The 11,579-nt window shown below is 37.0% G+C and overlaps 1 long non-coding RNA gene across 1 annotated transcript; it reads right to left on the reverse strand.

Annotated features, from left to right (window-relative positions):
• Nucleotides 1-4,625: 4,625 nt before the first annotated feature.
• On the reverse strand, nucleotides 4,626-9,598 carry LOC128555727 (uncharacterized). Its single transcript, XR_008370299.1, has 4 exons — nucleotides 9,440-9,598; nucleotides 8,943-9,051; nucleotides 8,498-8,556; nucleotides 4,626-5,372 (listed from the first exon to the last, which is right to left on the reverse strand). It is a non-coding gene; the product is annotated as an uncharacterized LOC128555727 (long non-coding RNA).
• Nucleotides 9,599-11,579: the final 1,981 nt, after the last annotated feature.

Genomic DNA, 11,579 nt, shown 5'->3' on the forward strand with positions numbered 1-11,579 from the left:
TACATTAAACTCATATTTACACTATCTCGTTACAAAAACATAGCTAAGTAATTATGTGAAAGTTAAGTGTTTTGCTGTTTAAAAATATGCAGTTAAAAAACGACATAGCAAAACTGTTCAGTGTGTAAAGAGTCAGGTGAAGGGTTTCAAACCACTAAATCAGTAAATCTTTGACGAGCATATATATTTATTATGGCAGTGGCTACGATTACGGTACCGTAATCCTAGCCTCCGGTTCTAGGATTACGGAAGTTCCGTATTCCTAGACAACCCTACGAGGATAGGCTAGGATTACGGAAATAAGTAAGGACATGCATAAATGATTTTTTAAACTTACATATTTCACTGAAAATAGCGATTTTTAAAAATAAAATATTCTATACTTGAAATCTTATGAGATTAGTTTGTTTGTCACTCGAGTTTTCCACGAGAAAAAGGCGAAATCAACACCCGTATTTGTAAGTTTTTCTTTCCAAAACCATACTAAATGTTTTTTGGGGTTTTTTTTTAATTGACAGACAAACGTGGATTATATTCTTAATGATAGATCAAAAGGATTTTAAAACAAGAAATATCTTTAAAAATGATGGTCGGCGAATTGTAATAAGGAAAGAAGTTTATGATTTTTTCATCTAACATTCATTTTTCATCTAACATTTTTCAAATTGCAAGGTTTCGTAGAGTTGCAATTTTGTTTCGTTTATCCTTAGACGAATAGTTACAGCAGTAGTTTGATGAAGATTCATGAAGCGGTTCATGAGAAGAGGTCATTAAACGTGTTTATATTTTTAGCTATATTGGTCCCTATCCCCATTTGTAACAAAATAGCAGGAGACCTTACGATATTGTTACACATCGAGTTTGATAAAAATCCATTACATTTTAGTGGTTAATGCGAAGAAAGGCATATCTACTTTTAGCTATAGTGGTCCCTAATAGGGCCCAAGTTCGTACATAAATAAATTTGGAAGAGGACCTTATAATGATGCTCCAGACCAAGTATGACAAAGATCCACCAAGCTGTTCATGAGACGCTGTATAAAGGCATTTCTAGTTTTAGCTCTAGCAGCCCCTAAAAGGGGTCAAATGTCCCAGCTGAACAAAGTTGGCTGCGGGCCTAATAAAGATGCTACAAATCAAATTTGATTAGAATACATGAGAAAAAATCAATTAAAGGATTTCTTTATTTATTATTTTTATTTATTTCTAAAACAGGCCAACTGATCCCGCTTTAACAAATGCATATTCGCTATTCATGAATCTTTGGACAATGACGTCACACCTATAAAAAAGTGAAGGTCAAGCAAAACATACAGTTGTAATTATTTCAATATTTCTGTTTCATAAGCAAAGTTTGACCGTAGTCATATCACATAGATAAGCTGTACCTTCTTATCAGTGTAATGAGATTCAGTTATTATATAGCATATATATAATAAAACAGATTTCAACTGAGTTCAATATTTGCATACCATACTAAAGAAAAATATTCATATATAATAAATCAGTTAAATAATTTATAACAAATTTATAAAAGCAAACAAGTATTCATCTTCATATGCAATCTGAATAAGTCACAAAAGCAAGAAACCTTTTCATATACAGACGACAACTGTAACAAGGAAACTCTTTTAAAAAGCACTTACATACATAAAAATCTCTTATCACACCCTTATTCATGTGATACGCAGACCGCATTCCTCTCTTTCTTTAATTTGATATATGTTGGTATTTGAACAGGTTTTTATCATATTTATTAAACTTACTTATCATTTTGAGACATATCAATATTCTTACTAAACACACTGAGCCAAAGTTAGCTTTAAAACTGTGAACAGCCTCGTTTAGGATAAACGCTTTGTCTACATTTCACTCAGCGTAGCACAATCAACAGAGTGAAAGAAATTGACACTCTCGTCCAATCAGGCAGAGTGTTGCATAAATCTTCCATTTTGATAAATTATCTATAATGCGTTATCAAGTAGTTTGATTTGCAAACTGAAGTCACGTGGCATAGTTAACGAAAACGAATTTAGACGGCGTCGCCGAAAAATATTTCATACTTTAAATTTTATGATTTGATTTTGCCTGTCACTTTAGATTTCCGTGCAAATAGAATCGGGCGAAATCAACACCCGTATGTACGACAGGCATGAAAAATCGCTGTTTAAAGTGAAATAAGTAAGTTTACAACATCATTTATGCATGTTCTAACATATACTTGATGCCTGTTACATGCTTCCGTAATCCTAGCCTATCCTCATAGGATTGTCTAGGAATACGGAACTTCCTTAATCCTAGAATTGGAGGCTAGGATTACGGTACCGTAATCGTAGCCACTGCCGCAATTATACATGTAATATCTCGTTACAAAATCACATTTAAGCAATTATACGAAAGTAAAGTGTTTGCTGTTAAAAAAAAGTAGTTTAAAGATGACAAGGGCGTATTCAGGGCTGCACACATCATCACTAAGATCCATTGAGCATACATTTTATAGTGTAAAATTTTACTTTAAAATTGAAATATAAGTCATCCCAACCCTGTCTATAATATGACAGTGGCCAGGTAAGTATCCTGTCTATAATATGGCAGTAGCGAGGTACTTACCCTGTCTATAATATGGAAGTTGCCAGGTAAGTACCCTCTCTGTAGTATGGCAGTAGACAGATAAGTACCCTGTCTTTAATATGGCAGTAACCAGGTAAGTACCCTGTCTATAGTATGACAGTAGCAGGGTAAGTACCCTGTCTGCAGTACGGCAGTAGCCGGCTAAGTACCCTGTCTATGACAGTAGTTGGGTAAGTACCCTGTCTATAATATTGCAGTAGCCAGGTCAGTACCCTGTCTATAGTATCACAGTAGCTAGGTAAGTGCCCTGTCTATAGTATGACAGTAGCCAGGTAAGTAGCCTGTCTATAGTATGACAGTAGCCAGGTAAGTAGCCTGTCTATAGTATGGCAGTAGCCAGGTAAGTAGCCTATCTGTAGTATGACAGTAGCCGGGTAAGTACCCTGTCTGTAGTATGACAGTAGTCGGGTAAGTACCCTGTCTGTAGTATGACAGTAGCCGGGTAAGTACCCTGTCTGTAGTATGACAGTAGCCAGGTAAGTACCCTGTCTGTAGTATGACAGTAGCCAGGTAAGTACCCTGTCTGTAGTATGACAGTAGCCAGGTAAGTACCCTGTCTGTAGTACGACAGTAGCCGGGTAAGTACCCTGTCTGTAGTATGACAGTAGCCAGGTAAGTACCCTGTCTGTAGTATGGCAGTAGCCGGGTAAGTACCCTGTCTGTAGTATGACAGTAGCCGGGTAAGTACCCTATCTATAGTATGGCAGTAGCCAGGTAAGTACCCTGTCTATAGTATGGCAGTAGCCGGGTATCTACCCTGTCTGTAGTATGGCAGTAGCCGGGTAAGTACCCAGTCTGTAATATGGCAGTAGAAGGGTAAGTACCCTATCTATAGTATGGCAGTAGCCAGGTAAGTACCCTGTCTATAGTATGGCAGTAGCCGGGTAAGTACCCTGTCTATAGTATGGCAGTAGCCAGGTAAGTACCCTGTCTATAGTATGGCAGTAGCCAGGTAAGTACCCTGTCTATAGTATGGCAGTAGCCAGGTAAGTACCCTGTCTATAGTATGGCAGTAGCCAGGTAAGTACCCTGTCTATAGTATGACAGTAGCCGGGTAAGTACCCTGTCTGTAGTATGGCAGTAGCCGGGTAAGTACCCTGTCTATAGTACGACAGTAGCCAGGTAAGTACCCTGTCTATTGTATGGCAGTAGCCAGGTAAGTACCCTATCTAAAGTATGGCAGTAGCCGGGCAAGTACCCTGTCTATAATACTGCAGTAGCCAGGTAAGTATCCTGTCTATAGTACGACAGTAGCCAGGTAAGTACCCTGTCTATAGTATGGCAGTAGCCAGGTAAGTACCCTTTCTGCACTATGGCTGTAGCTGGCTACGTACCCTTCCTGTAGTATTGCAGTAGCTGGGCAATAGCCGGCTGAGTATCTTTTCTGGCAGCAACCAGGTAAATACCCAGTCTATAATTTGGCCGTAGCTGGGCAAGTACCCTGTCTGTAATATGGCTGTAGGCAGGTAAGTACACAGTCTTTATATTATGGGAGCAACCAGATAAGTCACTTGTATATCAGTAGCTGACTCAGTACACTGTAATATACTGGTATACCACCCATTACTCAGTCTTAATAGAGGAATAGCTACCATGATACTGTAAAATTATTTAATTTCATGGGCATGAAATTTCGTGGTTTTGGGCAATAGGTAGGTAATTTACCAGTAACCTGTTTTTCATATTAATCCTAACAGAAGGGTGTCTTCATATTTGTCCTGTCCTACACTGAAATCCTAACATTTGAAGTTTGTTATATATACATGCATGAATCTGGAGGTAGCTAAGAATTATGTTACTGATGTTGGTGGACGAACATTTATCTTACAGACATACTTCGATTTTAATGTACCGTACATGTCTAATCGTTACATAGACTATTTGTACAGAAAAGCAAAAGAAGTATCCAAATATTTACTATGCTGTTTTCACATCTTCAAATTATTTTACCAGGGAACTTCTTGGTGTGCATACAAAAACAATATAATAAAACAGGAGAATGTTTAATTTATTGTAATAAAATTACACATACTGAAATACAGTCAATCTTCTGTGTTTATGTAGCATATTTCAATATCAAAGTAGCATATAAAATTATCAAACTTAAAGCATGAACAGTATTTTGGAACATTTAAGAGTACATGATATTACAAAACCTCATTTAAATTTGGATTCATTAAACTGGCAGTTTTACCTCTATTACATTTTAATAAGAATTTTTCAAATGTGCAGATTCACATTTGTTATAAAATTTTCCACAACTTAATACAAACATATATCTACTAAATTTTATACTGTTACACAAATGCTTACTAAATAATATAAAGGATAGTGAAGATGGTCTCATTAAGAAGTCAGAAAATTTAATATGTGTTAAGATATATTCCACATTTACCTAATTACCTATTTCTTGCTTAGTTACACTGAAATAGGTAATTTGCAACAAATTCCAATGTCAAAGCTGGTAAACACAATCATGTAATTGAATGTGTCATCAGTCGTAACAAAGACTCACAAGACATAAACATCCATTTTTTTTACAGGGTAACAACAGCCCGTACTCTGCTTAAGACATTCCTTGGCCAAAAAAATCTAGGGTTTTAACTATAAGTTCATTTTTGTGGTTTCTTATTCCTGTCAAACTCAGTCAAACATCATTGCTCATCTGCTTCCTCATATGGTAAGTTTCTTGCACCATTGCTTCTTTAAAAAGAACACCGTAAAGGTATTCAATTGTTAGTCTGAAAATAACAAGACTACATGAAATATAGTACTGAAATATCTAAAAACATTTTAGTTTTCAAAACAGACTATATAACTACATCAATAAATAATTGTTAATGCTACTGATGGAAAAAGGAACAAGAGGGTCATGATGACCCTGGATCGCTCACCAGAGTAATATGTTTCAAATGTCAAACTGATGATTTTCAGAAATTTTTTGGAAAATTTTCCAATGTACAATCAAGTAACCCCTGGGGCGGGGCCAATTTTACCCCGGGGGTCATGATTTGAATAAAGTTTGTAGAAGTCGACTAGGCAATATTACACATCGAATATCTAAGATCTAGGCCTTCTGGTTTATTTTAAGCAAATTTATGAAGATTTCCCAATGTACAATAAAGTAAACCCTGGGGCTGGGTCAATTTGACCCTGGGGGGTCAAGATTTGAACAAATTTTGTAGAGGTCCACTAGGCAATGCTACATGTCGAATATCTAAGCTCTAGGCCTTCTGGTTTATTTTTAGAAAATATTGAAGATTTTGTTATGTACAATCAAGTAACCCCATGGGGCGGGGCCAATTTGACCCTGGGGGTCATGATTTGAAGAAATTTTGTAGAGGTCCACTAGGCAATGCTACATGTCAAATATCTAAGACCTAGGCCTTTTGGTTTATTTTTAGAAATTTTTTGAAGATTTTCCTATGTAAAATCAAGTGACCCCTGGGGCGGGGTCAATTTTGACCCTGGGGTCATGATTTGAATAAATGTTGTAGAGGTCCACTAGGCAATGCTACATGTGAAATATCTAAGCTCTAGGCCTTCTGGTTTATTTTAAGAAAATTTTTGAAGATTTTCATATGTAAATCAAGCGACCCCTAGGGCGGGGTCAATTTTGACCCCGGGGGTCATGATTTGAACAACTTTAGTAGAGGTCCACTAGGCAATGCTACATGTCAAATATCTAAGCTCTTGGGCTTCTGCTTTTTGAGAAGAAGATTTTTTAAGATTTTCCTATGTAAAATCAAGTGACCCCTGGGGCGGGGTCAATTTTGACCCCGGGGGTCTGATCTGAACAAATTTTGTAGAGGTCCACTAGGCAATGCTACATGTGAAATATCTAAGACCTAGGCCTTCTGCTTTATTTTTAGAAATTTTTTGAAGATTTTCCTATGTAAAATCAAGTGACCCCTGGGGCGGGGTCAATTTTGACCCCGGGGTCATGATTTGAACAATTTTAGTAGAGGTCCACTAGGCAATGCTACATGTCAAATATCTAAGGTCTAGGGCTTCTGGTTTTTGAGAAGAAGATTTTTTAAGATTTTTCTATGTAAAATCAAGTGACCCCTGGGGCGGGGTCAATTTTGACCCCGGGGTCATGATTTGAACAAACTTGGTAGAGGTCTACTAGGCAATGCTTCACACCAAATATCTAAGCTCTAGGGCTTCTGGTTTTTGAGAAGAAGATTTTTAAAGTTTTTCCTTTCGGTTGCCATGGCAACCAGAGTTCTGCATGGAATTCAATTCTTTGAACAATTTTTAGAGAAGACCATCCAAGGAACATCCCTGTGAAGTTTCATCAAAATTGGCCTGTTGGTTTAGGAGGAGATGTTGTTTAAAGGAAAGTGTGGACGGACGACGGACGGACGGACGCCGGACGGTGAGCGATCACAATAGCTCACCCTGAGCACTTTGTGCTCTGGTGAGCTAAAAACAGATGTCAAAGAAAATAAGTTACTGACCACAAAAATTACAGACTTCTGAAATATTGACTGTTAATTCAATTAGATCTGGAATCATTTTGTTTCAATCACATTTTACTATTCAGCAAAACGGCCAAAAATGAGCCTAAAATTATCACATGATGAGAACCATGAACTTTTGACCTGGTTTCTTACTGTTTTGTGAAACCCATTGTACAATTTATTGGAAGCATTTGATCAAATCAAAAAGAAAACAAGGATGCTTCTGATCAAGTTTGGATTGAGACTTAACAGAAACATGCACAAGAAAACCTTATGTGTAACTAGTAACACAACTGTATATGATCAATGGTGAATCAGGCATCCCTCCCTCGTTTCTATTGATATAAAACAAAGAAATTGTAGTTTGATTCTTTCCCAAACTCTACAAAAATGCTGTAAAGTCTTGAATTAATGGCATCGTCTGAACTTCGGCTGATGTAGCTGGGGTTCTTTTTAACAAAAGTAGCAGACTGTCACAATACGCCCATCATCGAATCTGGCCTAATTCAAGGGCCATAATCCAGGAGTGCCTTGGGGGGTTTTGCTGGTTATCGAACTTGGCCAAGATATTATGTCCACAAACATTGTCAGCAAGTTTGGTGAAGATCGGATGAAAACTGTTTGAGAGCCAACAAGGCTAAATTCGCAGATTTCAAGTAATTCAAGGCCCATAATCCAAGAGTGTCTAGGGCAATTTGGCTGGTTATCGAACATGGCTAAGATATTATGCCAACAAACATTATGTGCAAGTTTGTGGAAGATGGAATGAAAAGTGTTTGACTTAGAGAGCAGACAAGGCTAAAACTCGCAATTTTTCAAGTAATTCAAGAGCCATATCTCCAAGAGTGCCTGAGGGGATTTTGCTTGTTATAGAACTTGGCTGATATACCATGTATTATACCAACAAACATTGTCACCAAGTTTGGTGAAGATCGGATGAAAACAGTTTGACAGTGGACAAGGCTAAATTTGCAGATTTTGAGTAATTCAAGGGCAATAACTCAGAGTGCCAAAAGCGATTTTGCTGGTTATCGAACTTGGACGAGATATTATGCCCACAAACACTGTCACTAAGTTTGGTAAAGATCGGATGAAAACTGTGACTTAGAGAGCAGACATGCTTTTGGACGCCGAAAGCCAGCCCGCCCGCCAAGGGTGTTTCAGAGACGGGCTTATAAAAATTGTTTTTAGAAGGCGAAGAGAATTTCAGTATGCAATTTTGTGTCAAACTGGAAAGATCTTTCCTTGAAACATAAAAACAGTATTTATTTTGCCAATTAAAGTATAAGACTTAATGCAATGCTTCTATTAAGAGAAACCTTTGAAAATAAGGGCAGACATGAGTGCAGAATAAAGCTGCTTATATTGCAAACATTTTCTTTGAAACTAAAACATCTTACCTTTGGTGTAAATTGTACAAAACCATGAATCCCAGTTTTTGCTGACACCACTCAAAAGCCTAAAAAGAGAAAGACCAGTGATTTAAATATAAATTAATGTAGAAAGAAAGTTCAATACAATGGTATAACTCGACTGTGAAACTGTTCTGTATGATACAAATGAAATATTACTGACTGGGATCGTATCAACCATTGGGTCACTGGTTAATCATTAGTATTTATGACGTCCTTAATGTTAAGGATTTCGAGATTGTTTTAAATAAAATTCTGCGGGATTAAACATTTTTTTAAATGCAATAGTTCAGATTCCCTTGTAAAAAAAACAGAAAGCACTATATTGTTTACATGGATGAATTAGCATCAAACAGCCTTTCAGTTACAAACCAAATTTTTCTTCTATGAACATTATTTTATTTACAACAGTTAAAAGTTATTATATAGTTACAGATTCTTCAAACTCCCCAACTCCATTTCCATACATCTTTTTCTGCTGTTGTGCCTATTCTATGGGATATTTGATGAAGCCATGAAGCCTTACATGGTCTGGTCGTTCACTGCAAATAACAAATATCTTGTTAAAAATGACTTTAAACCTCAATGCTGCTTATTAACTATAAACCTGTTCAATAATGAAAACAGGAGAGTCATGATGATGTATTACTCACCCGTTAAACTTGGCCTCGGAATTATCAAGATAAACATTCTGACCAAGTGCCATGAAGATAGGGTCATAAACGTGGCCTCTACAGTGTTAACAAGCTTGTCCTTTCATTTGAGTGGGTGATCTAATTTATAACCTCACATGACCCAGTTTCGAACTTGGCCAGAGAGACTGGCAAAGGTAAGATTTAATATATCCTCAACCAATCCAACAAATGTGCTGCATAGTAAATGCTTCACATCATTAAAGAATAAGGAACTTTTAGTTTCATACATAATTACCTTATAATCTGGAAACTTCACAATCTTCCTACATTTAATGACTGAGGTACAGCCAAACTTTTTGGTATTTTGTACAATGCTTTTTCTAGTTCCAGCATAACCGTGGTCATGCTGTTGAAGCTGAAATCATTAAAAATGACTTGTATTGAACTAATCTTGTTCCTTTATATCAGATTGTAAACTTTAAACAAATCAGAAGTGCATACAATTTCAGTTAGTGAAAACTGAAGCTATTACTTAAGGGAATGAATACCCCAAGACGCTGCTTTGGCCCTTTGCCTCAAACATCCTCAAAGTAGACACAGTTCACCTCACTGACCCGTAACTATAGATGAAAAATCAAGTTCGCATTAAAGTTATACTGTAACCTTGTCCCAGGAACGCCAACATAAATTTAATGTAACTTTAAATCTGCCTGCCTGTGTAAGACCGGTTTTCCCCTTCCCGAGAGACAGTGTGGAACGGAAAACCGAGTGTACCAAGGGTTTTTTTATCCAAGGTGTCCAGAGAGTTGGGAAAATAGCTGTCTTACACAGGCAGACATGTTAGATTATTTTTCTTGCCTATCACATTAAAAAAAGATCATGGAGGCAAATAGATCTGGGTATTTCCTGGCAATATTTATATAGGTTATCACGTCAGAAATATATAATACTAGCATTAAGTATGTGACGTCACCTAAGTGCACGCTACTTTAGACAAGGCTTTTCCCTAGGGAAAGACAGGAATATTTATCCCTGGCGCGTGCTCAGACAAATGTATACTTTCCCCTCTAGGCAGGCAAGAAAATATTGACAAATGCCAGACCTGTACACCAACATAATATATTGGTTCATTTAGGCTGAATTGTTATCTAAAACACTCTGCTTGATCGAACACATCAAACACCATAAACAACTTTCGATGACTAAACAAGTCACTGAGCATTGCAGTGGCAATGCAGAATTCCCTACTGGTACAAAACTTTGTTAGTGTTTGTCCCTTGTGTTTGCTGGCAACAGTGTTAAGACTAAAAATGCTTCAAGGCATTAAGGAGCTAAGAAAGGAAACCTATTTTTACTTAATTTTCAATAGTGACCTTGACCTACAAGCATAGATCATGTACACGACACATTGTCTCATCATAGGAAACATTTGTGTGCAGTATTAAGATAATCCATCAATGCATATAAAAATTACAGAGCAAAAAGAATTTTTACTTTACCTTCAATAGTGACCTTGACCTTTGAACAACAAGCATAAGTCATGTGCATTATCTACATATTGCCATCTAAACACATACCAAGTTTTATGAACCTAGCTTGAATAGTTTTTGAGTAATTGTAGGATTCAGGTTTGCACACGGACGGAGAGCATTCTAATAGTCCCCTCCAGTGTTCCACTGGTAGGGGAGGGACTAGTAAGTACTCAATTAACTCGAAGTCTGTAAGAGGTTTTATGATACAAACAACAGTCAAAATTGGTAATAATTTCAGCAGCAGTGAATACGAATCATTTATGGTGGGACATGTGTGGGGTCAAGTCAATACCTTTAATATTTTTAAGATATAAATGCTCTGGACACAAAATATAATGGGCAAATTTGACCTTAACCTTTGACAAACCAACCTGGTTCAGGGTTTCAGAAATCTGCAAATTTATTGGTAGCCCATTGGGCTACCAAAATTTTAATCTGGTAGCCCGAACATTTAAGTTTATTTGGCAATGGCCATTTCGGTTTATTTACTATGTGCTTCTATACCAGTGGTTCATACACTCTTGCACATCGTCACATCACCACCTATTTAAATCCCAAGTTTGAAGTCAATACCTTGAATGGTTGACAAGTATTCTCCGGACACTAAATATGACAGACAGATTTGACCTTTGAGCTCAAATTGTTACCTTGACCTTAAACCTACAGACCACATTCCTGTTCTCTGTACATCATCTCATCACTACCTATATACATGCCAAATAATTGTTAAAAAGTTACAGTCCAGACAAAAATATGACAGTCCGATTTGACTTTTGACCTCAAGTTGTGACCTTGACCTTCAACTGCAGATTCTGTTAATCTGCGCTGCATACTGTTTCACTGACACCTACCTACATGACAAGTTTGAAGTCAATGACAATGACAAAGTTTTATTCGCTTTAA

Source organism: Mercenaria mercenaria, chromosome 3, assembly GCF_021730395.1.
Source record: "Mercenaria mercenaria strain notata chromosome 3, MADL_Memer_1, whole genome shotgun sequence".
In the NCBI taxonomy this organism is placed as follows: domain Eukaryota; kingdom Metazoa; phylum Mollusca; class Bivalvia; order Venerida; family Veneridae; genus Mercenaria; species Mercenaria mercenaria.